Raw genomic sequence first — 27,002 nt, forward strand, 5'->3', positions numbered from 1 at the left:
TTCATTCTCACGCTCAGCTTACTAGCTAAGCCCTGATGCCTCCCCTAACCAAACAGTTTCCCTTAACATTCATTCTTTAGTCTCAGATCACACCATGTGCTACTGACAGACGTCCAGCGTAGACTGTAATTATTGCATGGTAGCGAAACTTGGGTGGATATATCCAATTTGTTAATGCGGAACCGATTTACACTGGAAGTAATAGCTCCAATTTGGGCCACCAGGTGCGAATCTGGCGCTGTGATCGCAGGAGAGACGTATAGAAATGTTTCCATAAGATATGGATTGAGAACAGTATGAGGGCAATTTGTTCAATATGAGCACTGGGGACGTCGACGAGATGCTGCAGCCGGCCGCGGTGGCCGGCCGGAGTGGCCGAGCGGTTAAAGGCGCTACAGTCTGGAACCGCACGACCGCTACGTCCGCAGGTTCGAATCCTGGCTCGGGCATGGATGTGTGTGATGTCCTTAGGTTAGTTAGGTTTAAGTAGTTCTAAGTTCCAGGGGACTTATGACCACAGCAGTTGAGTCCCATAGTGCTCAGAGCCATTTGAACCATTTTTGAGATGCTGCATCCGTAAAACGTGGCTCGCTGAAATTCCGTTGGAAGCTGACCAACATGTTCCTGTAAGATCGAACGTGTCCCCGGTAAACTCGTTCTTTTAGATACTGCCAGAGCCAAAAGTCACATGGATTCAGATAAAATCATCTTACAGTCCATGTATCTGGAAATCTTCTGGAGATAACACATTCGTGGAAGATTGCATTCTGCAGAACTTTCTCTGGGCGAGTGACAGGAGGTATTGACCGATTTACCATTAAAACAGTGGTTTCCGCACTGTAACACTCTTCCAAAGCAGTAATTACATTCTGTAGAAGGAGGTCCCGACAAAGGGCAGATTTCACGGTAGATTTGCCAGGATCTCTGGATGTAGTTTCTTCAATGAAGAATGCATCGAGAATAAAAGTGCCTATGCGTCCACAACGCACGGTCACATACGACAAGTGAAGTGGCTCTTCGTAAACAACACGCACTTTAGCAGTATGCCAGATTCGGCAGCTCTGTGTATTCACTGCACCCAGTAGTGTAAAACGCGCTTCGTTACTCCACAGAATATTGCCCACGCATATGTCATCAACTTCGATATCTATCTAATATCTGAACATCGACCAGTGAAAATACACTACATGTACGCGATACTCTAATAGCAACGATTCATGTGAACCTTCTGTATTGTCTTTACAATTAGTATAAAAACATACTATCATTTATATTATTAATAATGATAGAGATTGCGTTACATATTGAAACAAAAGAAATGCATATATTGCGGAATCCAGCTATTCGGAGACTGATGAATGCAGTCGGGTTTATGCGGTCCAACCACAAGCAATGCGCAAATAATGTCGGTTACACCGCGAGAGGCACTACAAGCCAGGAACATGCCTCGCTGCACCACGTAGGACGACGTGGCGCCAGATAGTTTCTTACAGCTCAGAATAAAGGTGCCAATACGCCTACAGAAGCGCCACTTGCTTGTTGTCCTCACTCAAAGCTGTGATCGAACTATTATTTCTACAACGACCTCTGTGTTCCGGCGTAACGTTAAGGGCGGGCACGACGATCAAGAACGGAAGAGCAGAGAGAGCGGTGAGACGACGTCAGCCAGTACTACGCTGACAGACTCCTCTCTATCTAGGACGACACCGAGACAGGAGCGGCATCTAGGCCAAGATAACATAAACGCCGCTCCACCTGGCCGCGGCCCGAGTTGAAGTCGGGCCGACCTACGAACGCTACAGCAGTGACTTACGAACTGTATTGTTTTGCTGATATTGGGGTTATGTATACTAAAGAGATTGCTTATGTTCGTCTGTCGCCCTTAACTTGCGACACCATCTCACAAACTTAAGTATTATAATTATTTCCTTTGAAATAAACTCCATTAATACGATTTCCTTGAGCTATTTTCTAGCGATCCGAGGAAGCGAGAAAACAGCTTTTCTAGGCGCCCCATATTAGACGAGTGGGTAGAACACAACCCTCTGTGACGATGGGACTGGGCTTTAGAAGGTTAACTGTGACGTCCGGATTCTCATCCACAGCTCATAATCGAATACGCCAGAACTTCGTTCTTGAGTATTGTGCTTGTGTTCTGTATAGTCAATGTATTGCGCTCAATAAACGATCGTGCACGATGAGTCAGCAGTGGCGACTACACTGTGCAATCTCACAGTGGTGCAAGAGGGACGCTGCAATATTAGAACTCTTGAAGTCCCAGAAACAACATCTGGCGACTCAAAATGTATGATATCAGCAGCAGATGGCCGTGCAGCAACAGGAGATTGCAGCGTTGTCAGTAGCCGTAGCAGTAAAATCACAGTTCCAAGATGGAACTGCCTACTAGGAAATGTACTTGAGGCGGCTACATCAGAATCTTACTGCTTTAAAGGCAAACGCTCATACTGCAGGAATTCTTTTTTCTGTGTTGGTTCTCATAGGAAGTTGTGTGCTTCTCAGAAAATTAGATCCCCTTGTACATGGTGACGGTTCGTATTTCACTGCTATTTGTGAATTTCTCTCAGAATATTATACGTGCACTGCATCGCCGTCGAAAGGTGCAGACTCAATCTACCGTGACTGGTAGCTGATCTTAAAGGTTTAAGTCTGTTGTAACGGCGACCGAAACAGTCGCGCGGTTGAAGTGACGGAAGCGCGGCGGGACCCGCGGAGCGGCCCGCGAACAACAACACAACGGGAGAGGATGGACACGACCAACGAAGGACCTTACGACGACAACAAGAACGTACAACAGAGTCAAGAGAAACCAAACAAGATAACCACGTCGACTCGTAAAGAAAACACGAAAGTCAATACGCTGTCTAATGCGAGTCGTTATGTCCTGAGACGTACGCAAGGTTAGACTGGCAGGCTGAGTTTTTTTTTCCTTTATTGATTTTCAATTCCCCCCGAAGGGGGCGGGCTGGCAGCAGCTTATTACGCTGCTCTACAGCCTACAGACTTTTATTTTAAGAAACGGAAGAAGAAAAGAAACAAGAAAGACAGGCGATAAATCGGTGACGTCAAGTGTAAAATGGCGGAAAAATGCGGAATGTTAAAACAGAAAGCAAAAGGGGTTGGCAACGTTAATAAAAGACACAGGAATCAGACAAGTAACATAGTACACACACAATTAAAAAACACAGCCACAGTCTGGTTTCTGTTCGCAAGAGATAAAAGGCACACCCAGCGACAGTATGATGGCCATTCGCAACACTTCCCAAAAAACACAACACGGAACACTCACTGTAAAACACTCACTGTAGAACACTCAATGTAGATCACTGCACAAAAGTGGCGGCACAAAGATGACACTCCCGAGCCAAAGGCAGATGGGGGGAGGGGGACCTGGAGGAGGGGGAAGAACAAGGAGGGAGGAAGGGAAAAAACGAAAAGAGGGGGGGGGAACCAAGGAGGGAGAGGACTAATAAAGGGGGAGAAGGGCAGATGCGAGAGGGAATGAGAGGAGGCAGAGGAGGGAAATGTAAAAGGACTCGGGGGAGAGAAGGGGGCAAAGAGAGGGGAGGTGGGGAAGAAAGAGAATGGAAGGGGGGAGTGGGAGCCCGGGAAAAGGACAGAGGAAAGGAGGGGGAGTGAGGATCAGAGTTGATAGGAGGGATAAATGGAGTGAGAGAGGGCATCATCTGGGAGGGGGAGTTGATGGAAGCCACCTTGGGAAAGGAGATGTAGGGTGTAGAGATGGAGGGAGGGGGGACACAACAGTGAAGACATGGCAGCGGGTGGTGATGGGAGAGGAGAGGAGTAACCAGGGGGTGAGGGGGTTCAAGGCGGCGGGAGGTATAGAGGATGCGGATATGTTCGAGGAATAGGAGCAGATGGGGGAAAGGAATGAGATCATAGAGGATCCGCATGGGGGACGGGAGGCGTATACGGAAGGCGACGCAGAGTGCATGACGCTCAAGGATCTGGAGGGACTTAACAGAAGGCAGGCTGAGCGACAGGCAGGCGCTTAAGTATGCTATCGGGGTCGCCGCTATTGGCCGCTGCAACCAAGTGTTCCACTGTGGCGCCCTCACTCTAAATGCGGGCCAGGAAGCGCGCGCCGCCACAGCTTACGGTGCAGCGACCTCTATGGGTCTTTGACGTCCATGACGTCTGGCGGGGATTCAAATTCCGTGGCGCGCGGTACCAGAGAGTCGTCAGTGCAGTTTTGTGTATGCTAATGAATAGTTTACACTGAGGTGAAAAAAGCCATGGAATAGCGATATGTACATATAGAGGTGGTGGATACCGCGTATACAAGTTATAAAAGACCCCCTTCAACGTATCCGTTGAACAGGGTGAGGAAATTTGGCGTTAATGGACTATGGTGGCAGATGAACGACGCGAGGGCGTTTGCTAACAGCACGACATCGCCTGCAGCGCCAATCCTAGGCTTGTGACTATATCAGTTGGACCCTAGACGACTGAGAAACCGTGCCTGGACACGCGAGTTCCGATTCCAGTTGGTAAAAGCTGATGGTAGGGTTGGAATGTGGCGCAGACCCCACGAAGTCATGGACCATAGTTGCCAAAAAGGCACTATACAAGCTACTTGTGGCTCCATAATGGTGTGGGCTGTGTTTACTTGGAAAGTATTGAGTCCTCTAGTCCAACTGAACCGATCATTGACTGAAATTGTTCGGCTACTTAGAGAACTTTTTCAGTGATTCATGAAGTTTTTATGAATGACAAAGCGCCATGTCACCGGTCCACATGTGGTTTTAAGATCATTCTGGACAATTTGAGGCCGACCGGGGTGGCCTAGTGGTTCTAGGCGCTACAGCCTGTAGCCGCGCGACCGCTACGTCCGCAGGTTCGAATCCTGCCTCGGGCATGGATGTGTGTGATGTCCTTAGGTTAGTTAGGTTTAAGTAGTTCTAAGTTCTAGGGGACTGATGACATCAGATGTTAATCCCATAGTGCTCAGAGCCATTTGAACCATTTATTTGGACAATTCGAGCCACTGATTTGGCAACCCAGGTCGCCCAACATGAATCCCACGCAACATTCATGCGACATAATCAATTATGGACGATGACTCACTATTTCCGCATGGGATTTACAATCACTTGTTTCGTCCTTGACACATCGAGTTGCTGCGCTTTTTTTTTTTTTTTTTTTTTTTTTTTTTTTTTTTTTTTTTTTTTTTTTTTTTTTGTCATCAGTCTACTGACTGGTTTGATGCGGCCCGCCACTAATCTCTTCATCTCAGAGTAGCACTTGCAACCTACGTCCTCAATTATTTGCTTGACGTATTCCAATCTCTGTCTTCCTCTACAGTTTTTGCCCTCTACAGCTCCCTCTATTACCATGGAAGTCATTCCCTCATGTCTTAGCAGATGTCCTATCATCCTGTCCCTTCTCCTTATCAGTGTTTTCCATATATTCCTTTCCTCTCCTATTCTGCGTAGAACCTCCTCATTCCTTACCTTATCAGTCCACCTAATTTTCAACATTCGTCTATAGCACCACATCTCAAATGCTTCAATGCTCTTCTGTTCCGGTTTTCCCACAGTTCATGTTTCACTACCATACAATGCTGTACTCCAGACGTACATCCTCAGAAATTTCTTCCTCAAATTAAGGCCGGTATTTGATATTAGTAGACCTCTCTTGGCCAGAAATGCCTTTTTTGCCATAATGAGTCTGCTTTTGATGTCCTCCTTGCTCCGTCCGTCATTGGTTATTTTATTGCTTAGGTAGCAGAATTCCTTAACTTCATTGACTACGTGACCATCAATCCTGATGTTAAGTTTCTCGCTGTTCTCATTTCTACTACTTCTCATTACCTTCGTCTTTCTCCGATGTGCTCTCAAACCATACTGTGTACTCATTAGACTGTTCATTCCGTTCAGCAGATCATTTAATTTTTCTTCACTTTCGCTCAGGATAGCAATTTCATCAGCGAATCGTATCATTGATATCCTTTCACCTTGTATTTTAATTCCACTCCTGAACCTTTCTTTTATTTCCATCATTGCTTCCTCGATGTACAGATTGAAGAGTAGGGGCGATAGGCTATAGCCTTGTCTTACACCCTTCCTAATACGAGCACTTCGTTCTTGATCGTCCACTCTTATTATTCCCTCTTGGCTGTTGTACATATTGTATATGACCCGTCTCTCCCTATAGCTTACCCCTACTTTTTTCAGAATCTCGAACAGCTTGCACCATTTTATATTGCCAAACGCTTTTTCCAGGTCGACAAATCCTATGAAAGTGTCTTGATTTTTCTTTAGCCTTGCTTCCATTATTAGCTGTAACGTCAGAATTGCCTCTCTCGTCCCTTTACTTATCCTAAAGCCAAACTGATCGTCACCTAGCGCATTCTCAATTTTCTTTTTCCATTATTCTGTATATTATTCTTGTAAGCAGCTTCGATGCATGAGCTGTTAAACTGATTGTGCGATAATTCTCGCACTTGTCAGCTCTTGCCGTCTTCGGAATTGTGGGGATGATGCTTTTCCGAAAGTCAGATAGTATATCGCCAGACTCATTTATTCTACACACCAACGTGAATAGTCGTTTTGTTGCCACTTCCCCCAATGATTTTAGAAATCACGCCGGGCAAAAGAAGGTCCGACACAGTTTTGAAAGGTATCCCATGACTTTTGTCACATCAATGTAAGTTACTGTATGTAAGTTCTGTAATGAGGACATTGGCCATTCGATGTGCTCCAGACAAAGAAGTTCACAATCGAGCATTAAGGTCGTCGGAATCTTCCTCTGTAGGAAGCTCAAGTATGTGAGTGCCCGTGGAGCGAAATCAACATAAAACACCCTCACATCGTTGTTTCGATGTAGAATCTTCATCAAGCAATTGTACCCACACTTCAGTATCTCCCAATTTCCCTCGTTTGTTACCATTTTGTCTTGACTGTTCCGTTCGGCATCCACTCAGCCAGTGTTCTAGGCGCAGAAATGATTACGAAAGAGCAGAGCCTGTGCTGTTAAGAAGTACGTTGGAATGTTCCCACGGAATTGCATTCATGCCCAAAGGAATAGGCACTGCAGCGGCTACAGCCGTGAAGAAATACAGGAAGTATATTCGCAGTTGCCATTATGAAGCTCCTTCGGCTGTACATAGGAATGCTGACAATGAATATTTGTGCCAAACTGGAACTCAAACCCGAAATTTCCTGATATACGTGAGCGGCCGTCTAAACCACTTCGGCTAGCCGTTCACGATTCACGATTTCCACATGTCGTCGTCCTTGTATCACACTCTGCACTCTTACGTTACGTGTATTCCCGCCCAGGACGGACATATTTGTTGAGAGTCGAGGGCCTCGTATTGGCGAATAAATATGAAGTAGCAGTGCATTTGTTATTAAGACGTTCCGAAGGAACATTGCATCGTATTTCTTAATAACGCGGGCATTACTATTTCGTATTTATTCGCCAATACCACGCACTCGACCCTCAATGAATATGTCCTTTCTGGACTGGAATACGCATAACTTACGAGTGCAGGTTGTGAGACAAGGACGACGACATATGAAAGTTTTGATCTGGCTGAGATTCGTGCACGGACATCTGAAATTGTTAAGTCGACCACTGGCATAGAGCAGGAAATCCGGTTTCTAGTCCTGGTCCGACACTAATTTTCATTGTCATTCTAATATAAACCGAAGGTGATTCATATTCGCAACTGCGACAGCATTTCTTGCTATGGTGATTGTTTCGATTGTAGAAAAAGGGTACCTATTAGCAATCTTTGTATTTCTCTGCAAAAGCGGTTGTGACGGAATGCTAGCGTATAAAATTCGGATTTTAGTTTATCCTGAATCGGGTAACACACACAAAATGTAAACTGATTTCCGTATGTCATGTGAAACAGTAGTTTTTAAAGTAGAAACCTGAGCACGAGCCTTCCTTATTAATTGGAATACCTGTATACCGCTTGGATCGACCACTTTACGGCCGTTTGCTAACACGGTGATAACACATAGAGGACATGAACTGCATAGTGAAGAACATTTCCAGGCTTGCTGGCTATCAGACACTAAATATTCACAATATCTTTGCCTTAGATGCTTCAAGGAATTCGAATTCTCAGTTAATGAAAAATTTCACTTAGCTTCCCCTAAGATTCATTTTCAAGATGTTGATGAACTGTGAGCAAAGTTTCCCTATCATTTCTCTCCAGCACTAGGCTATGCAAACGAGATACAAGCTCGAATCAATAGCCAAGAAAGCACAGTTCCCTGTTTGTTTAGAGCACGCCTCAAATCTCACATTCTGCGTGACGGAGTGAAGGCGGAACTGGAACTCTAAGGCGGTCAAAGTGGCATCATCTCCATTCCGTGTAGCCTCAGCCTCTGGGAGTCTACATGAGCGGCTTTGAGGAAGGCTAACGTTCGCTTAGGTTTGTGTAAATGCGGAACTTTTCGTGTATACGTTTCCTATTTCTGGACCTCAATATTTATTCTGTGGATTAAAAGAATGATTCATAAAATATTGATTTTTCTTATGCTTATCTGCAACTCCTCCAGCACCTGGAATGAAATGATCATGATTCGGACACGCCATTCGGCTCGTGCCACTGTCAGAGACCACTTTTTGGGATTCCCAGTGCACCTGGTATTTTTCAAAGCTACTTAGAGCAGATGACTCGCAAAGTTTAAACTTGTTGCAATTCTCTGGATGTCGTTATTGTTACGGGAGTGAACTCGCGTGAAAATTGACAGAATCTTGACATGCTGTTTATCGCATTGCGGGGGCCTTGCCTGTAATGTTATCTGAAGAAGTGTCAGTTCTTTCAACAATCGATGGAATATTAATGTTTGTTATCAGTGAGAAAGCTATTCTGCCCGTTAAAGAGTAAGAAATAAAATAATGTGATTTTTTTATCCATACTATCATAATAAAATGTTTACATCTGAGTTTAAGATTACAAGAAAAAAGACGCTTCTCTAATAGAGGAAAAGCAAAGAATATTTATGTAAGTGAATGAATTCCGATAAATGTATCGATATCTAAAAAATCTGTCAGTTGTCAAAACAGTTGGAGTATGTTGGGGAAATAAGCTCCATCCAGTTAGTCACTCTTGCTTTTTCTGTCTTGCAATACAGGCTAAGCTATGTGTAACTATCAAATTTTGTACTTTATATTGTTCTCAATAATAACTTGGGGTGATTATCAAAAGTGTCTGCAATTAATGTAGGTACCAGTAGATTTCTCACATATGTTTTTACGCTGCGTATTTTCCGCTTTAGATATAGCGCGTCAGGAGGAGTAACATACCTTGTTCGAGAACTATCAGACCGATCGCGGATCGTGTCTTGCTTTTTGAGCAACGCGTTACAAACAGAACCTATATCTTTAAGTACGAAACATGATTCAGTTTTATTAAGATGGAAACTAAAGTAACTTTTCTGGTCAATCTGCTTATCAAATAAATGACACCCACGACCTGATACACTCACCAGTCGGTAAGCGACAGCCATTTCTCTTTCTTTTTAAGAGGAATCTTTTTAATACTCATTGGAATAATTAACACTGATTCTTCTTTAATGGCACAATGCAATGGTGCACAACCAAAGCCATATATTGCCGAACAAGCAGTAAACAGACTTACGGTTGTGTACTCGCCGACTAGTGGTCAGGCAGCAGCAATCTGATCTCAACTGACGATTGATCCAACTATACTCGTAATAATCTGTTACTTTAAACCCCTGGTATATTGCAATTGGTTGGTCACATCCGGGATTAACCACTTGTAGACAGCTATATTACACCAGCTTTTTGAAATATGAAAGAACTATAACCAGTCAAGGGGAAGATCATTTGATATGGCAGGTTTATCACTAACATAGCACAAATTTTGCATCCTCTAAATGCACTGCGACAGAAGGGAGCTACATTTATTTGGTTTTCAGAGTATGACATACCATATCACACTCTTCAACAGGAACTGCAGTCAGCACCATGGTTAGCCTCATACTCCCCAGGAAACTGCGGATGCTTTGCAGTATGGTATTGGAGTAGTTTTATAGAACCGTGAGAAAGACGGATCTCATCACCCCAATGTGTTCTTGAAGACTATAAACTCGTCTCAGCAAAAATGATCTCAAAATGACAGGGGACTCTGGTTACTATCTACCGAGGTCGCAAGTTCCATCCATGTCTACAATGGGTACAGTGTCATATGATGATAGGCCACAAGCGCTGCTGTCTTTATTTGGCCTCCAGTCATCGCTACCAAATACAACAGCCCAACAACTGCAGCAGTACGCCTTATTCCTATCAGTATACAATTATCACATATTCTATAAACCTACCAGTTGTCATTCCAGCACAGATACATTACCCAGGCTTCACGTTGGTCCAGTCCCTGCATTTGATCAACAAGAAGTTGTTTGTTTCGAGGTAGAAACTGAGGCGTGCCATTCTGTGGAAGAGTCGACTATAACTACATGAGGGATCGCAGAAGAATCGAGTAAAGATTCCACCATTCGGCAGGGCTTATGTTATATGAGATTGGGCTGGTCTGATTACCTACTAGCAGGGCTCAACCGATACAGAGAACTTATTTTTCTCTGAGGCAGCATCTAAAAAATTAGGATGGCACTGAAGATGAGTTCAATAGCGTATTTGTTTCACCTACAGTACGCAGAAAAGTGTTTTCACTACTTCATGCAGGACATAGGGTAGCCCCTCATGTAAGGGGTGGCTGTAATTAAACATTCACTACTTGAGAATGCCCTAATGGCAAACGAATGACCATAGGAACACGAAGCCTTGTGGAAACATCTGTAAGGACATACGGAAGAGAAATAATGAATAAACCATTGACAGAAAATTATTTTAATTCCCACATTAGAAGGTTACATTTGTTAGCTGCGTACCACGTTTACGTTCAGGCTACAAACCGGACGCTCAATGGGACGATCGTCTGCAATCACGACAGCCTGGAACTACAGTAGACATTGCTCTACTGCTGACAGAAACAACGGTACACCATGGAATGTTCAGCTATCGTGACACAGATGCTGCACTGCTTGAAGATCGCACATTGCGTCGACAGTAAAGTAACTTATTCAACAATCTGTGGCGCAATTGGCTTTCTGCCTTTTCCAGGAGCAGTTTCCTAATCCCCAGTTAACGCAAGCTTCCGGATCATGTTCTTCAGCACCAGTGAGGAAAGAAGACCTCTCTGTATTCCTTTAATGCGTCGACACTCGCAAAGAGCAGTAGCACTACTGCTGTTGTTTTTATAAAGCAGCTTTACGTATAAATTCCAGTTCATCCTGTCCACATCCATGTTGACTGTGTGCAACTGTAATGCACGCTAATGCGTGTGTTTCAACCCTGCTTCGCCATACCAGTAGCTGCGCATAGCTGCAAGTCATGACACTAACACTAGTAACAAAGCAAATCCTGCATCGCACAGTCTTGACGTCACTCCTATAAAAACGTCTACCCATACGATAAATAGTTTTCAGTCTACACTGGCTCAAGTAGCCAAAGTTTAAGTATAACCACCCTGTAGGTCTTAGCCTGCCATCATGCCTATTGGGCAACAGTGGGCAAGAAAATCGAATGTACAAGCCACACATGCTCGGCATGTGCACCTCAACAGGCTGCTTCTCCCACAGTTTCAACCGTCTGGTCCTTGACAACACGTACATGTCGACCGGGAGACGTTTATTGTAAGTTCCAATATGTAAGAAGAATGTGTACAACAACGGTAGAAAACACGATCAAGACTGTCACATAAAGTTTCGACACTGATGGGCTTCCAAGGACAGTGGTCATGGACCATAGTCCCCTGTTCGCTTCATCCACCTGTACAAATTTTTGTGGCCAAAGTGGAATCCAGCACCTCAGTATTGCTCCGTTCCCTTGTTATTCCAGTTGAGAGATGGAGTGAATGTTTCGCTCTTCCAGAAAAAGACTGCAGATATCAGTGCAGTCAACACACGCAGAAGATGTGTTAATAGTTTTCTTGAGTACTTACAGTGCTACACTAGTTATAGAGCTCTCGCATGTCAGGCGGCCTCAGACCTTCTTCCACCTCCTCTGCCCACAGCAACAAGAATCTCAGTGCACCAGTAGTTCTGCACTAGTCCCAAGGTGTGCTTGGGAATGAATGACAAGTGGCCAGGTTTGGGCGTCCACCGTTATCACTGACGTCTAAGGACGCCGCCTTTAAGACGTGGAGGCTGATTTACGCCAGTGGCAGTGCCATCAAGAACAGCTGCTCCCTAAGTCTCTCCTGCCAGGACCTTCCACGTCATACCACCAGCGAACCTGGCCTTGGTTAGCTTAGCCTCCACCACCGCCTCCTCTTCAGCAGCAGCATAAACTAAGGACCCTCCAGATGCCAGTTTTCTGCTTGTGCCAGGAACTGGCTCCCAACACCCTGTCCAATGCAAGAAAGAGCAAACTTCACCAGTGTTATGGACCCACTCCCAACTCATGGCGACAAAGGAACTCCCGCAATGAAACTCCCGCTGTCAGCCAGCCTGGTGCCAGATTCATCAGCGGTCCTTCAATGCCTGGTTTCATCAGATGGAGATGACGAGATGGAGGAAGAGCAGCTTTAGACGTCCCAGGTTGGAGGTAGTTGCCGAAGTCCGATCCTGTTAATTACACTCCAGTCGTCTGAGGTTTATAACTGGAGAATGGAACGTTTTTTCGGTGTTTTTGTGATAGTTTCAAAGCCGGACTCTACGCCATACTGAGTTGATATCCTGCTTCCTGTTTGACCTAGTTCTCCATCATCTTGTTTTCCATACATTTATTGATGATGCTATCCCAGAATCTGATGGCCGGCCGCGGTGGTCTAGCGGTTCTAGGCGCTCAGTCCGGAGCCGCGCGACTGCTACGGTCGCAGGTTCGAATCCTGCCTCGGGCATGGATGTGTGTGATGTCCTTAGGTTAGTTAGGTTTAAGTAGTTCTAAGTTCTAGGGGACTTATGACCATAGATGTTAAGTCCCATAGTGCTCAGAGCCATTTGAACCATTTTTGAACCAGAATCTGGTGACTCAGAATCCTGGTTTTGTCATAATTCATGGTGTGTTCAGGTTCTAGGAAACGTTCTGCTATCGCTGATTTAGTGGCCAACTCCTTTCCCAACGTGAATCAGGACGAAACGAACACGACTGTCAACAGTGAGACAGTATTGACTGTGTCTCACAGGAAGTTATACACGGAAGTGTGTGTGTTTAACAAATTATTGAGAATGCATATGCACACGAGTGTAGCAGCAACTTTGGTGAATTCTCAGACTTACGTGGATTTGGATTCTCCCCTTGTGATTCCAGAGTCACGGAGGCTGGTGATTTACAACAAACAACAGGCTCCCATTCTTGGACAGTTCTCTTGGCCTGTGACTTACAAGGCTGTGGTTCGTTCATTGACTTTACTAGTTGTTGACAATTCTTATACCGAAAATCTGTTTGGTTTGGACGCTTCTAAACTGTTCGGATTCTCCGTGGATGATGAAGTGCGTTTGGTTTCTGACCAAGTTCATTATTAGCAGTTAGATGCTCTCTCCAAATGTTCCTCTCTATTTACGATCGTCTTCAGTCCCTTGATGTTATTCGACCTATTTCTTCCAGTGAATGGTCAGTTCCACTGGTGATGGTAAAAAAAATTGGAAATTTGTGGTAAGTTCTTACGGGACCAAACTGCTAAGGTCATCGGTCCCTAGGCTTACTCACTACTTAATCTAACTTACACTAACGACAACACACAAACCCATGCCCAAGGGAGGACTCGAAACTTCGACGGGGGGAGCCGTATCAACCGTGGCAAGGCGCCTCAGACCGCACGGCTACCCATCGCGGCGATGGTCAAAAAATCTACCTGTAAAATACGCCTCTGCCGTTCTTTTTTCAAAAATCTATTAATTCACAGTCAATCATTGATACCTCTCGGCTGCTACCCCTTACGAGCTGTTAGCAGAATTATCTGGAGGCCATTATTTTTCCAAGATTGACTTGGCACAGCCATATTTACAGCTGCCGCTCGACGAGGAATATAAACGCCTTCTAGCTATTGATACCTCATTTGGGTTGCATCAATACCAGCGTTTGCCATTTGGCGCGGCAAGCGCGCCAGCTATATGTCAATGCCTTTTAGAGCAACTTACTGCATCGGTTCCAGATTGGATCAACTATTTAGATGACATAGTAGTGTCTAATGCCTATACAGAAGAACTAGTATAGCACCTTCGTGCACTATTTACTGTTTCATTGTTTGCAGGGTTAAAGTGCAATTTGAATAAAACACAGTATTTTCAACCATTTATTATTTATTTGGGTTTTGAAGTGTCGTGTGCGGGCATTAAACCATTACACCAGCAGTATGATGCTATTGAAGCGTTGCCACATCCAAAATCTGTCAATAAATTACAAGCATTTTAGGGAAAACTGCGTACTGTCACAAATTCATATCCGACGTTGCTACTGTGACACAACCACACCTTGCCTTATTGTGTAAAGATTGTCCTCTCCACTGGTCCCCGGCGTGTGACCGGGCATTCAAGTCGTGGAGATTAAAGCTGTAGTCGGCCCCGTGTTTGGTCACTTTTCAGCCAGACCAGCACCTTGTGTTAGTGACAGACACGTGTCAGTCAGGGCTTGGTGCTGTCCATGCTCATAAGTCTTGTAGTGGACTCGAGAAATTATTTTGTGACATCAGATACCATAAAAATTACCAATGAGATTCCCCTACGCTGTAAGCCAACAATTAATTGATACCATTAAGTAAATGAAATAAAAAACAAATGGTTCATAATTAAGGAGTTCATTTATGAATGTAAAAGATTGCTTATATGATCAAAACACGAAAGAAATGTATTTATTTTCGTGCTGTTTAGACAAAACAAAACAAAACTACAAATCTCAAGGCCAGTTTGACTGTGCGTAGACACGACTCAGTTATTAAGGAAATGACGAGGGAACAAATCGTCTCACCATTCTTCGTTATCGTTCATCGTGTAGTGCTGTCGGAGGCAAACGCTGCTTCGGTACGGCGCGTCACCTCGGAGCTGTGCTGCGAGAGTCGGCTGCCCTCATCAGCAATCACAGTGGGTCGCAGGTACGATCTCCGCGTTGTCTCCCCGTTGTCGGTATCGTGGGCGAAGCTGTGGTGTCACGGTGTCAGAAGGCGGATGCTGGCGATGGGTGAAAGAGCGCCTATGTCCTCTCACTTCAGCGGTGTCTCCACAACTCCCTCCTTCTCGCTTCTCCCCCCATCTCTCAGCTCAGCTCCTCTTCGAAATATTATTCCTTTCAGCGTTGTCATTGGTGGACGAAATTTTCAATGTAGCCCAATGACAGATCGACATTTCATCGTCACGCTTCTCTGTACGGGGTGGAAATTTTCTCTCTAGCGTGGTCTGGCGTGTGGATCGTGAATCGGCATCTTTCTCACGATTTCACATTCTTAAGATGTTTTCCTGCACTCCGAGGCTGTTGGGAGAGCGGTTACACCACACTTCTTTATAACCGCTCTCTCACTGCGTGAGCCCTGGACAAACTCATGATCAGGCTCCGTCTCAAAATCTGCTGGCGTCCGTCATTTACAAGGTTTGTCCTCACTGTCGAGAAAAACATGTTGTTAAGAATGCTGACTTCTTTCACACGCCTCCCTCCGCCAATTCCCCGCGCTTTTTGTATACTCCTCCCAGTGCCCGTGGGGTGCTGGAATTTTCGGCACATCCTTGCTTTCTAATGCAGGTAAAGTGACTGCCGCCGGGCCAGAAGAACTCAGATGCTTTCGCGCGTACATTCTTGGCGTTCCGTCCTAATGGCTGCAGGTTTCCATCAGCTCTCGGCACGCTTGTCGTTGTCAGACGGGCGAGGCGAGGACGTAGGCCCGGCTTTTCGCTGTGTGCTTGCAGAAAGTGCAGCGTCCGTCTTCTTGGGGGCTCGGCCCAGGGAGTCCGGCCCCTTCCTCCTCCACGGCCGCTCACGGTGACTTGGCGGAAGTGGCTGCTTTCAGACGTATTACAGTATGAGGACGCTTCTGAACGCCCTGTTGCATATGCCTCTAAATCCTTAAATTCAGCACAACAGCTTTATTCTCATACAGAGAAAGAGGCTTTGGTGATTATGTACGCTCTACAGAAGTTTCGTGTTTTTGTTTATGAGTTTCATCTGATCACAGACCACAAACCACTGGTGTCTCTTTTTAACGCTTCGGCATCCTTGCCAGACAAAGCTGCACATCCCTTATAGTGGTGGGCTCTTTTCCTGCCACGCTACTATTATGAGGCACATTTTCGACTTACGGTGTAACATGCAAATGCTGTTGCAGTATCGTGTTTGCCGATTGATCCAGATCCAAAGATTGGTAAAGAGGAATAACTTTCTTTTCATTTAGATGTGGAAATAAAAAATTTTGTCAATGGTTTTCCTGTTACTAGCAGTAAAATTGCAGCTGCAGTAGCTGTGGGATCTGTTTTAAGTGATGTCCTTTCTTTTGTGCAACACAGATGGCGGAAAAAACCTCCAGGCAGTGCTTCTGATCCTTTAAGAAATTATTTTGTATTAAAAAATCGTCTTTATCTTTAGGACGCAGTTCTGCTGTTAGTTACACAGGACACTGCTCTCCCGGTTGTAGTACCTTCGGCGTGAAGTTATGCGTGTATCACATGTGGACCACTGGGGTGTGTCACGTACAAAAGCGTTGGTACTCACACATGTTTTATGGCCAGGCATCTGTCGGGAAATAATGCGAGTTGTTGCAACGTATTCACAGTGCCCCCCTTCAGGCAGCTCCCCGTGCTTCTTTGTCTCTACAGCCGAGTCCACAGCAGTCTTAGGAACTAATTCATGTAGGTTTTACGGGATTTTTGTTGAATGTCTGCTGGTTTGTAATTGATGCTTACTCTACGTTTCCATATGTGGGTCACTGTCTGTACTTCTGCAGGACCAACAATTTCCACTTTGTCAAACATTTTTGCAATGAAAGGTTTTCCGTATACATTGATTCCTGACAATGGCGACGAGTTCATATCTCACGAATGTACAGATTTTTGTAGAAAAAAAAGAGATGCTCACCACGTCACAGCACCTGCTTTCCACCCTCAGTCGAGCGGGGAAGCAGAACGATTAGTAAGACCATTTACGACTCTGACGAAGAAAGGCGTTTCTGATGTGTCACCAGAAGTAGCTGTCGAGCTCCTCAGGTCTTATACTTTCACCCTGTTGGCGATAAGAGTCCGGAGGAGTTGTCGGACGGTCGTCAGTCCTGGGCTCTGCTATATCTGCTTCGGCAGACGCTTCCGGCCTGACACGGCTGTTTGGGCACGCGGGTTTGGCCGCCAGCCGAAATGGATGCCGGCGGCGATCGAGAGTACCCCTGACTGAGGCCACTGTGTCTTCTCTGCTGTGTGTGCCACCTTCAGCTGTCGGGGGTCACGGTGGGACCCCTGCTCATGCGCTGTCGCAGCCGACGCCTCGGCAGCTGCCGCTTCCATCGCAGATGGCAGCTCTATTTCCGTCGCCTTCGCCGCAACCTCCTTCCCTGGGGCTGGCCTCGGGACACGAAAATGGACGCTATGCGCACGGGACATTCCATTGCAGAAATATTTAGGGAATTAAATATTCCGAGATCCACAGTGTCAAGAGTGTGCCGACAATACCAAATTTCGGGCATTACCCCACTTAACGACCGAGAGCAGCGGTGTTTCGCTGGAGTTTTCAGTGCTAACAAACCATCAACAATGTGTCAAATAACAGGAGAAATCAATGTGGGACGCACGAAGAAAGTATGCGTTAGGACAGGGCAACGAAATGTGGCGTCAATGGGCAACGGCAGCAGACGACCTTCGTGAGTGCGTTTGCTAAACCCGCGACATCATATGCAACGTCTATTCTGGGCTGTGACCATATTAGTTGGACGACGGGAAAATTGTGGCCCAATCAGATGAGTCCATATTTTAATTGGTAAGAGCTGGTGGTATGGTGCGAGTGTGGCTCAGACTCCACGAAGCTATGGACCGTAGTTGTCAACAAGGCATTATGCGAGCTGGTGGTGGTTCCATAATTGTATGGGCTGAGTTTACATGGAATTGACTGGGTACTCTGGTCCAACTTATCAAATCATTGGCTGGAAATGGTTATGTTCAGATACTTGGAAGCCATTACTTCATGTTCCCAAAAAAACGATTGAATTTTTATGAATGACATTACGCCATGTCAGTGGGCCACAATTGTTCGCAAATGGCTTGAAGAACATTCTGGACAGTTTGAGAGAATGATCTGACCACCCAGATCGCCCGACATGAATCCTATCGAACATTTATGGAACATAATCGAAAGGTCAGTTCGTGTACAAACTCCTGCACGAGCAACACTTTTCCAGTTATGTACGGGTATAGAGGCAGCATGGCTCAGTATTCCTGCTGAGGTTCCAACTGATTTTGAGTCCATACCACACCGGCAAAAGGAGGTTCGACGCGATATTAGGAGGTATTCCACGCTTTTTGTCACCTCAGTGTGTTTATAAACGTGATGTAATAACTTATCGCGCGCTAGGAACTGTCAGTAAGGGTGTGCCCATTCCTCAAACTAAACGCAGTACACTTTAGAGAAGAAAAGGTAACAGATAAGAGGACAGGGAAAGAAAGTCGTGATGTACCGACTATATTCGCTCACTGGCTACTTGTAGGTCACTGAAGAATATATAACAACTGACAAAAAATATGATGATGCCATTGGGTGCTTAAGCAAGGAAATGTCTTCTTTACCCCCTACCTCCCCCCTCCCCCCACACACAAAATGATTCACTTGAATTATTTTCGTAGTCGGATTGTCGACCCGTGATTGTCATAAGAGAGAAATGGTCTGATTGTCTCTTCTGGTATATGGCTTCAGATGTTTCCCACCTGTTTAGCTTTAACAATCAGCTGCAACATCACACAGGGACACAGTTAGTACCGCTTTCTTATAATTAAAGTGCACCTAACTACCGAAACCCATTGTGGAACGTAATTATTGTGTGGCGGCGAAACTTGGACGATATGCTAAAGCGTTAATGCAGAACCGATTTACGCTGGAGAGAAATTAATTTTGGCCACCACGTGCAAATCTGGTATTGTCGACGTCTACGGTGCTCATATTGAACAAACTGTGTAAGCAGCTATTAATAATGAAATCAACATTAAGCCTTTCTCACTTGTTTAATCTTTTCTGTTTACGTCCCGTAAGTAACATATTACATATGGAAATATTTCTAGTCTTCTTTCTAGCGTTCAAAGAGCCAGATTTGCACCTTGTGGCCAAAACTGGAATATATTCCAGGCGTAAATCGGTTCCACGTTAATGCATCAGAATGTCTACCACGTTTGGCTGTCCTACGATAATTATAGAACACAGTGGACCTCTGTGAGTAGCTATACTTTAATTATAACAAACCGGTACAAATCTATTTATAAAGACCTATAGGGAAGCAGAAAGTTGTGTGTAATATAACACCTTGTTTTTTTCCTCGGCCAGTTTTGGTTGAAAAATGCGGATTATTTTGGGGGACACTGTGGAATATTCCCCCTTCAGTCCCTATAGTTTCACGAAGTTCCATCAGATGCTGGCGCTGTATGTAACCTTTAAAATGGTGTCCGTAACAGAGGTGCTTTCCAAGCAGAGAGCTGTCATTGACTTTCCTTTGGAGAAAAACCAGTGCGTCGCAGATATTCATAGGCACTTCCAGGAGGTCTACGGAGACCTGGCAGTGAACAAACTCACGGTGAGTCTCCGAGCGAGGCGTCTGTCATCAACCCAATAAGGTCGCAAAAACCTGTCCAGTTTCTCGCGTATAGGCCGGCCGCACGCATCTGTGAATACTGCAGTGTTGGAACGTGCAGACACTCTCATTCAGGTGATCCACATATCACAATCAAATACTTCTTTTCACAACTGAACGTCTCTGTTGTTAGTGCTGATACACTCGTCCACCACGTGGGGTACTAAAATGCGTGTGCGCGCTGGGGTCCTCGCCACCTAACAGAAGACCGTAAATAGCAAGGAAAGACCACCCTGTGCTGAACTTCTTGCATTTACGAGGCTTATCGTGACAATTTTTTGTCGAACATCGTCACAGACGATGAAACACGTGCTCATAACTTCGAACCAGCAACAAAACAGCAATCCATGGAGTGACGCCACAGCACTTCTCCTCCGATGAAAGATCAAAGCCGGTCTCTCAGACGGTCAAGTCATGGTAACAGTCTTCTGGGACTCTGAAGGGTTATTCTGTTTGATGTCCTCCCTCAAGGTACAACGATCAACTCTGAAGTGTATTGTATTGCCTTTAAAGAGCAGCAGCGTACTGGTTGAAGAAAGGCAGACGCGTCAAGATATTTGAAATTTTAGGAAAGGACATCACAGAAAATTTTGGAAATGTGTGTTAAGGTCTTATGGGACCAAACTGCTGAGGTCATCGGTCCCTAAGCCTACACATTACTTAATCTAACTTAAACTAACTTACTCTATGGACAACACACAGACCCATGCCCGAGGGAGGACTCGAACCTCCGACGGGGGAATCCGCACGGACCGTGACAAGGCGCCTCGGACCGGCATCACAAAAAGGCACCAACAAAACCGCTGGCGAAAGGATACCTGGCGGAGAGAATGGGATTTCAAGGAACATCAAGGAACGAATGACGCTGAAACATGATATGGTCCATTTCGTCACATGCCATGGTCCATATCCAGAACACTTCCATCGGTTTGGTCTCAGCCGAACACCCATGCACACTCGGGTATAACTTTGAAGTCCTAAACATGTCACTTTACACTGTGATAGACTCACATACATACGACCCCGAACTGAGTATGACAACATAGTCCAAATTCAACAAAGCCGGATGATTGGAGCTTACTGAATAACAAAACAGATAATGTGTCACGTGCGTTACACGAAACATACGGACAACAACAAACACATACACAAATAAGAGCAACACACAAACGCGGGAAGAGGATACTTGGAATGACACAGACACAGACAAAAAGCAGACTCAGATGCTGAAGCAGATGCAAATAGAGGGATTAATATATAGACCCATATGTAATATAAGACTAAATTAAGGAACATAGTAATGAATCACGTGTCATTTCAATATACACTCCTGGAAATGGAAAAAAGAACACATTGACACCGGTGTGTCAGACCCACCATACTTGCTCCGGACACTGCGAGAGGGCTGTACAAGCAATGATCACACGCACGGCACAGCGGACACACCAGGAACCGCGGTGTTGGCCGTCGAATGGCGCTAGCTGCGCAGCATTTGTGCACCGCCGCCGTCAGTGTCAGCCAGTTTGCCGTGGCATACGGAGCTCCATCGCAGTCTTTAACACTGGTAGCATGCCGCGACAGTGTGGACGTGAACCGTATGTGCAGTTGACGGACTTTGAGCGAGGGTGTATAGTGGGCATGCGGGAGGCCGGGTGGACGTACCGCCGAATTGCTCAACACGTGGGGCGTGAGGTCTCCACAGTACATCGATGTTGCCGCCAGTGGTCGGCGGAAGGTGCACGTGCCCGTCGACCTGGGACCGGACCACAGCGACGCACGGATGCACGCCAAGACTGTAGGATCCTACGCAGTGCCGTAGGGGACCGCACCGCCACTTCCCAGCAAATTAGGGACACTGTTGCTCCTGGGGTATCGGCGAGGACCATTCGCAACCGTCTCCATGAAGCTGGGCTACGGTCCCTCACACCGTTAGGCCGTCTTCTGCTCACGCCCCAACATCGTGCAGCCCGCCTCCAGTGGTGTCGCGACAGGCGTGAATGGAGGGACGAATGGAGACGTGTCGTCTTCAGCGATGACAGTCGCTTCTGCCTTGGTGCCAATGATGGTCGTATGCGTGTTTGGCGCCGTGCAGGTGAGCGCCACATTCAGGACTGCATACGACCGAGGCACACAGGGCCAACACCCGGCATCATGGTGTGGGGAGCGATCTCCTACACTGGCCGTACACCACTGGTGATCGTCGAGGGGACACTGAATAGTGCACGGTACATCCAAACCGTCATCGAACCCATCGTTCTACCATTCCTAGACCGGCAAGGGAACTTGCTGTTCCAACAGGACAATGCACGTCCGCATGTATCCCGTGCCACCCAAAGTGCTCTAGAAGGTGTAAGTCAACTACCCTGGCCAGCAAGATCTCCGGATCTGTCCCCCATTGAGCGTGTTTGGGACTGGATGAAGCGTCGTCTCACGCGGTCTGCACGTCCAGCACGAACGCTGGTCCAACTGAGGCGCCAGGTGGAAATGGCATGGCAAGCCGTTCCACAGGACTACATCCAGCATCTCTACGATCGTCTCCATGGGAGAATAGCAGCCTGCATTGCTGCGAAAGGTGGATATACACTGTACTAGTGCCGACATTGTGCATGCTCTGTTGCCTGTGTCTATGTGCCTGTGGTTCTGTCAGTGTGATCATGTGATGTATCTGACCCCAGGAATGTGTCAATAAAGTTTCCCCTTCCTGGGACAATGAATTCACGGTGTTCTTATTTCAATTTCCAGGAGTGTATGTATAATCGTCTTGAGTAATAAGTGTAATTTAAACAATATAATTTCTAATTAAGTTTAGGTAAAATAATACCTGTAACGAAAATGATATAACATAAGAGTAGCACAACACAAATCTGTAGACATAAATTATCGAATAAAAATTAAAGTTATTTTATTCGCTACCTCCAACGTGACACGGTTGATGATTTACCGAGGCCTCACTCCCGAAATATCAGGTGCTGGGATCTTTAACACAAATCTATATACTTCTCTATTATATTCTATATCTCCTTCTTAAATGCAAGATTCTTGTTATTTTAGAAATTTTTTCTGAGTTTGTAGTATGTCGTGAAGTTGATAATATGTCATAGCTTCTTTCCAGCTCCCTATATTTCTATCTTCTATTAATAGTTATTAATTTTAAGATTTTCATGTCTTAATTAGTTTTAAGTCTATAAGTATGTAAAGCTGCAGTATTACTAATTCCTTTTACAAATAAGAAACATCAAGTAAGTTTCACATTCTGAACATGTACAATTCCATATTGTGAAAATACGACGTGTCTTAGTAACTGGATGGCAGGCCATTTGTGAATGGTAGCAGCAAATAAATAAAATACACTACTGGCCATTAAAATTGCTACACCACGAAGATGACGTGCTACCGACGCGAAATTTAACCGACAGGAAGAAGATGCTGTGATATGCAAATGATTAGCTTTTCATAGCATGCATACAAGGTTGGCGCCTGTGGCGACACCTACAACGAGCTGGCATGAGGAAAGTTTCCAACCGATTTCTCATACACAAACAGCAGTTCACCGGCGTTGTCTGGTGAAACGTTGTTGTGGTGCTTCGTGTAAGGAGGAGAAATCCATCACCATCACGTTTCCGACTTTGATAAAGGTCGGACTGTAGCCTATCGCGAGTGCGGTTTATCGTATCGCGACATTGCTGCTCGCGTTGGTCGAGATACAATGACTGTTAGCAGAATATGGAATCGGTGGGTTCAGGAGGGTAATACGGAACGCCGTGCTGGATCCCAACGGCCTCGTTTCACTAGCAGACGAGATGACAGGTATCTCATCCGCATGGCTGTAACGGATCGTGCAGCCACGGCTCGATCCCTGAGTCAATAGATGGAGACGTTTGCAAGACATCAATCATCTGCACGAACAGTTCGATGGCGTTTGCAGCAGCATGGACTATCAGCTCGGAGACCATGGCTGCGGTTACCGTTGACGCTGCATCACAGACAGGAGCGCCTGCGATGGTGTACTAAACGATGAACCTGGGTGCACGAATGGCAAAACGTCATTTTTTCGGGTGAAACCAGGTTCTGTTTACAGCATCATGATGGTCGCATTCGTGTTTGGCGACATCGCGGTGAACGCACATTGGAAGCGTGTATTCGTCATCGCCATACTGGCGTATCACCCGGCGTGAAGGTATGGGATGCCATTGGTTACACGTCTCGGTCACCTCTTGTTCGCATTGACGGCACTTTGAACAGTGGACGTTACATTTCAGATGTGTTACGACCCGTGGCTCTACCCCCCAGTCGATCCCTGCGAAACCTTACATTTCAGCAGGATAATGCACGATCGCATGTTGCAGGTCCTGTACGGGCCTTTATGGATACAGAAAATGTTCGACTGCTGCCCTGGCCAGCACATTCTCCAGATCTCTCACCAATTGAAAACGTCTGGTCAATGGTGGCCGAGCAACTGGCTCGTCACAATACGTCAGTCATTACTCTTGATGAACTGTGATTTCGTGTTGAAGCTGCATGGGCAACTGTGCCTGTACACGCCATCCAAGCTCTGTTTGACTCAATACCCAGGCGTATCAAGGCCGTTATTATGATCAGAGGAGGTTGTTCTGGGTACTGATTTCTCAGGATCTATGCACCCAAATTGCGTGAAAATGTAATCACATGTCAGTTCTAGTATAATATATTTGTTCAATGAATACCCGTTTATCATCTGCATTTCTTCTTGGTGTAGCAATTTTAATGGCCAGTAGTGTAATACCCCAGGAAATTTAAGAAACGACTTCAGCGTGTTCGTCACCACAAAAATACAAACGAACTTCTCCTTCGTTACGAGAACCCAAGGAGTCACACAAGTCTGCGTACGCGAGAGGAATATACAGAACTTCATTGGAGTGTTCTTCCTCATCCACCCTACAGCCCAGATCTCGCACCTTCTGACTTCCATCAGTGTGACCCAATGAAGGATGCACTCCGCGGGAAGCAGATGATGGGGAGGTTAGTAATACAGCAAGAAGTTGGCTCCAATTTCGACCACTGGAGTGTTACCATGCGGGCCTACAAGCCGCATGGAAATAATGAAAATAAAAAAGTAAAAAGCCTCCTCTATGTGAATCGGTGTGGGCTCCCAACACCTAAAAGCACTCCGTCTTCAGGCCACAAGCGGCCCATCGGGACCATCCGACCGCCGTGTCATCCTCAGTTGAGGATGCGGATAGGAGGGGCGTGTGGTCAGCACACCGCTGTCCCGGTCGTTATGACGGTAATTTTGACCGAAGCCGCTATTATTCGGTCGAGTAGCTCCTCAATTGAGAATCATGAAGCTGAGTGCACCCCGAAAAATGTCAACAGCGCATGGCGGCCTGGATGGTCACCCATTCAAGTGACGACCACGCCCGACAGCGTTTAACTTCGGCGATCGCACGGGAACCGGTGTATCCACTGCGGCAAGGCCGTTGCCATCCAAACACCTAGGTCGTGTGAAAGTGAACATGCAGTCTGCACACGCAGTACCAGATGTGTCATGGACATAAGAAACCAGATTGATTTAGTGTTCTAGACTAGAAAAGCCTTACACTCAATACTACATTGGCACCATTCCTAAGGAATAGAGACCACAGGCTGTAATCGGGTCTAAAATTTCCTTACAGTCCGGTTACAGAGTCATCTACAGATCGTGAAACAATACGTGGTGTATACCAGAGGTGTGTAACAACACGTTAGCAAATCATTTTACTGCATACATGAATGGCCTAACGGATACTGTTAGCCGATTTGGCAGAGGAACAACGCCTCACTTGGCGCAGACTTTACTTACATTGCCTGGAAAAAAAAGGGGGGGGGGGGGTCAAGGAACAAGAAGGGCAAGAGGAAACGAAATGAAACTACACTATATGAGAGGATATGTGATGTTATTTGAGTGGCTACAAAAGTAAGTAAAATTTACAACGATGTTGGCAGTATGAACCCACTTATCAGTATGAAGGTGCAAGCTGTCTGGGCTAGATGCATGAGCTGATTCGGCTGGAGTGTCTTAAAACCGTTGTATCCTCTCCTGTGACATACAGAAGTGAAAGGCTAGTCGTGACTTATTGTCAGTACGGAAGATGACTACACGATCTTGCTACAGTGAAGTAGCAATGACAAGGCGAAATGATCGATTGTCAGGATTATATGGCCTATGGAAGCTGTGTTTTTTTAAGCCTCGCAGGGTATAAGACGCAAATTAATTGATGCAGTGGATAGAACTGCAAATGTGTTCCATTAGAGGACTCATATCTGGAATAAGATTCATGCTATAGTCCACACTTCAGACTAAAAACGTACAGATTTCGTCCAATGCAAAAAAACAATTGGTTATATTCTTTTTTATTCCACCTCCACCATGAGAAAACATGCGTGCTGCATCAGACGAAAACTTGCGACCAAAAATCGCGCTGTTTCTGTATTCTCTTGGCCATAGCAACTTGAGTTTATGGGCTAACAGCGAGTTGTGTAGCTTAACCATCATTCATTTCTGTAAATTTTTCGAATACTCTTATAAATTTATTTTAACCATTAGTCACCACTAACAGATTACGCGTTATCCTCCACTCATGTTTTCCGGTACTTTTGTTACAGATTCAGTAATGCCTCGAAAGTGTGTTTTTGTTAGACATTCTCAGAATAGATATTAAATATTAAAATAAATTTACAACATTCTTCTACAAAGTTTTATAGATATATGTATACACACGCAAGATCCGAGAAAGATGTGCCCAGAAATGTATCATTGCCGTAGAAGATGGCGCTGATGAATCACCGTTCCTCTGATCACGTGCCGTGTGTTCCTTGTGTGTTGCAGGCTGTGTGACTGACGCAGCTCAGTGTAAGCAGAAGAATGGCCCGGTATTCATGCCGGGAACAAGACGGGACGGTGTTTGTGTATGTCCACGCAGATGGAAACGGTCGAGAGACAGCTCGGCTATTCCAAAACAAGTACCCTCGCAGACATCAACCACATCACGCAACATTTCAAGCCCTTTTCAAGCGTTTGTTTGATCATGGATCCTTACAGACAGACTAACGTGCAGGAGACGGCGGAGTGTGCGTACACCAGATCTGAAGGATCGGGTTCTACAGGATATTGAGACAAACCCTAGTACAAGCACCAGGAAAGTGACCCGCAAACACGTTG

This window comes from Schistocerca serialis, chromosome 3, assembly GCF_023864345.2.
Source record: "Schistocerca serialis cubense isolate TAMUIC-IGC-003099 chromosome 3, iqSchSeri2.2, whole genome shotgun sequence".
In the NCBI taxonomy this organism is placed as follows: domain Eukaryota; kingdom Metazoa; phylum Arthropoda; class Insecta; order Orthoptera; family Acrididae; genus Schistocerca; species Schistocerca serialis.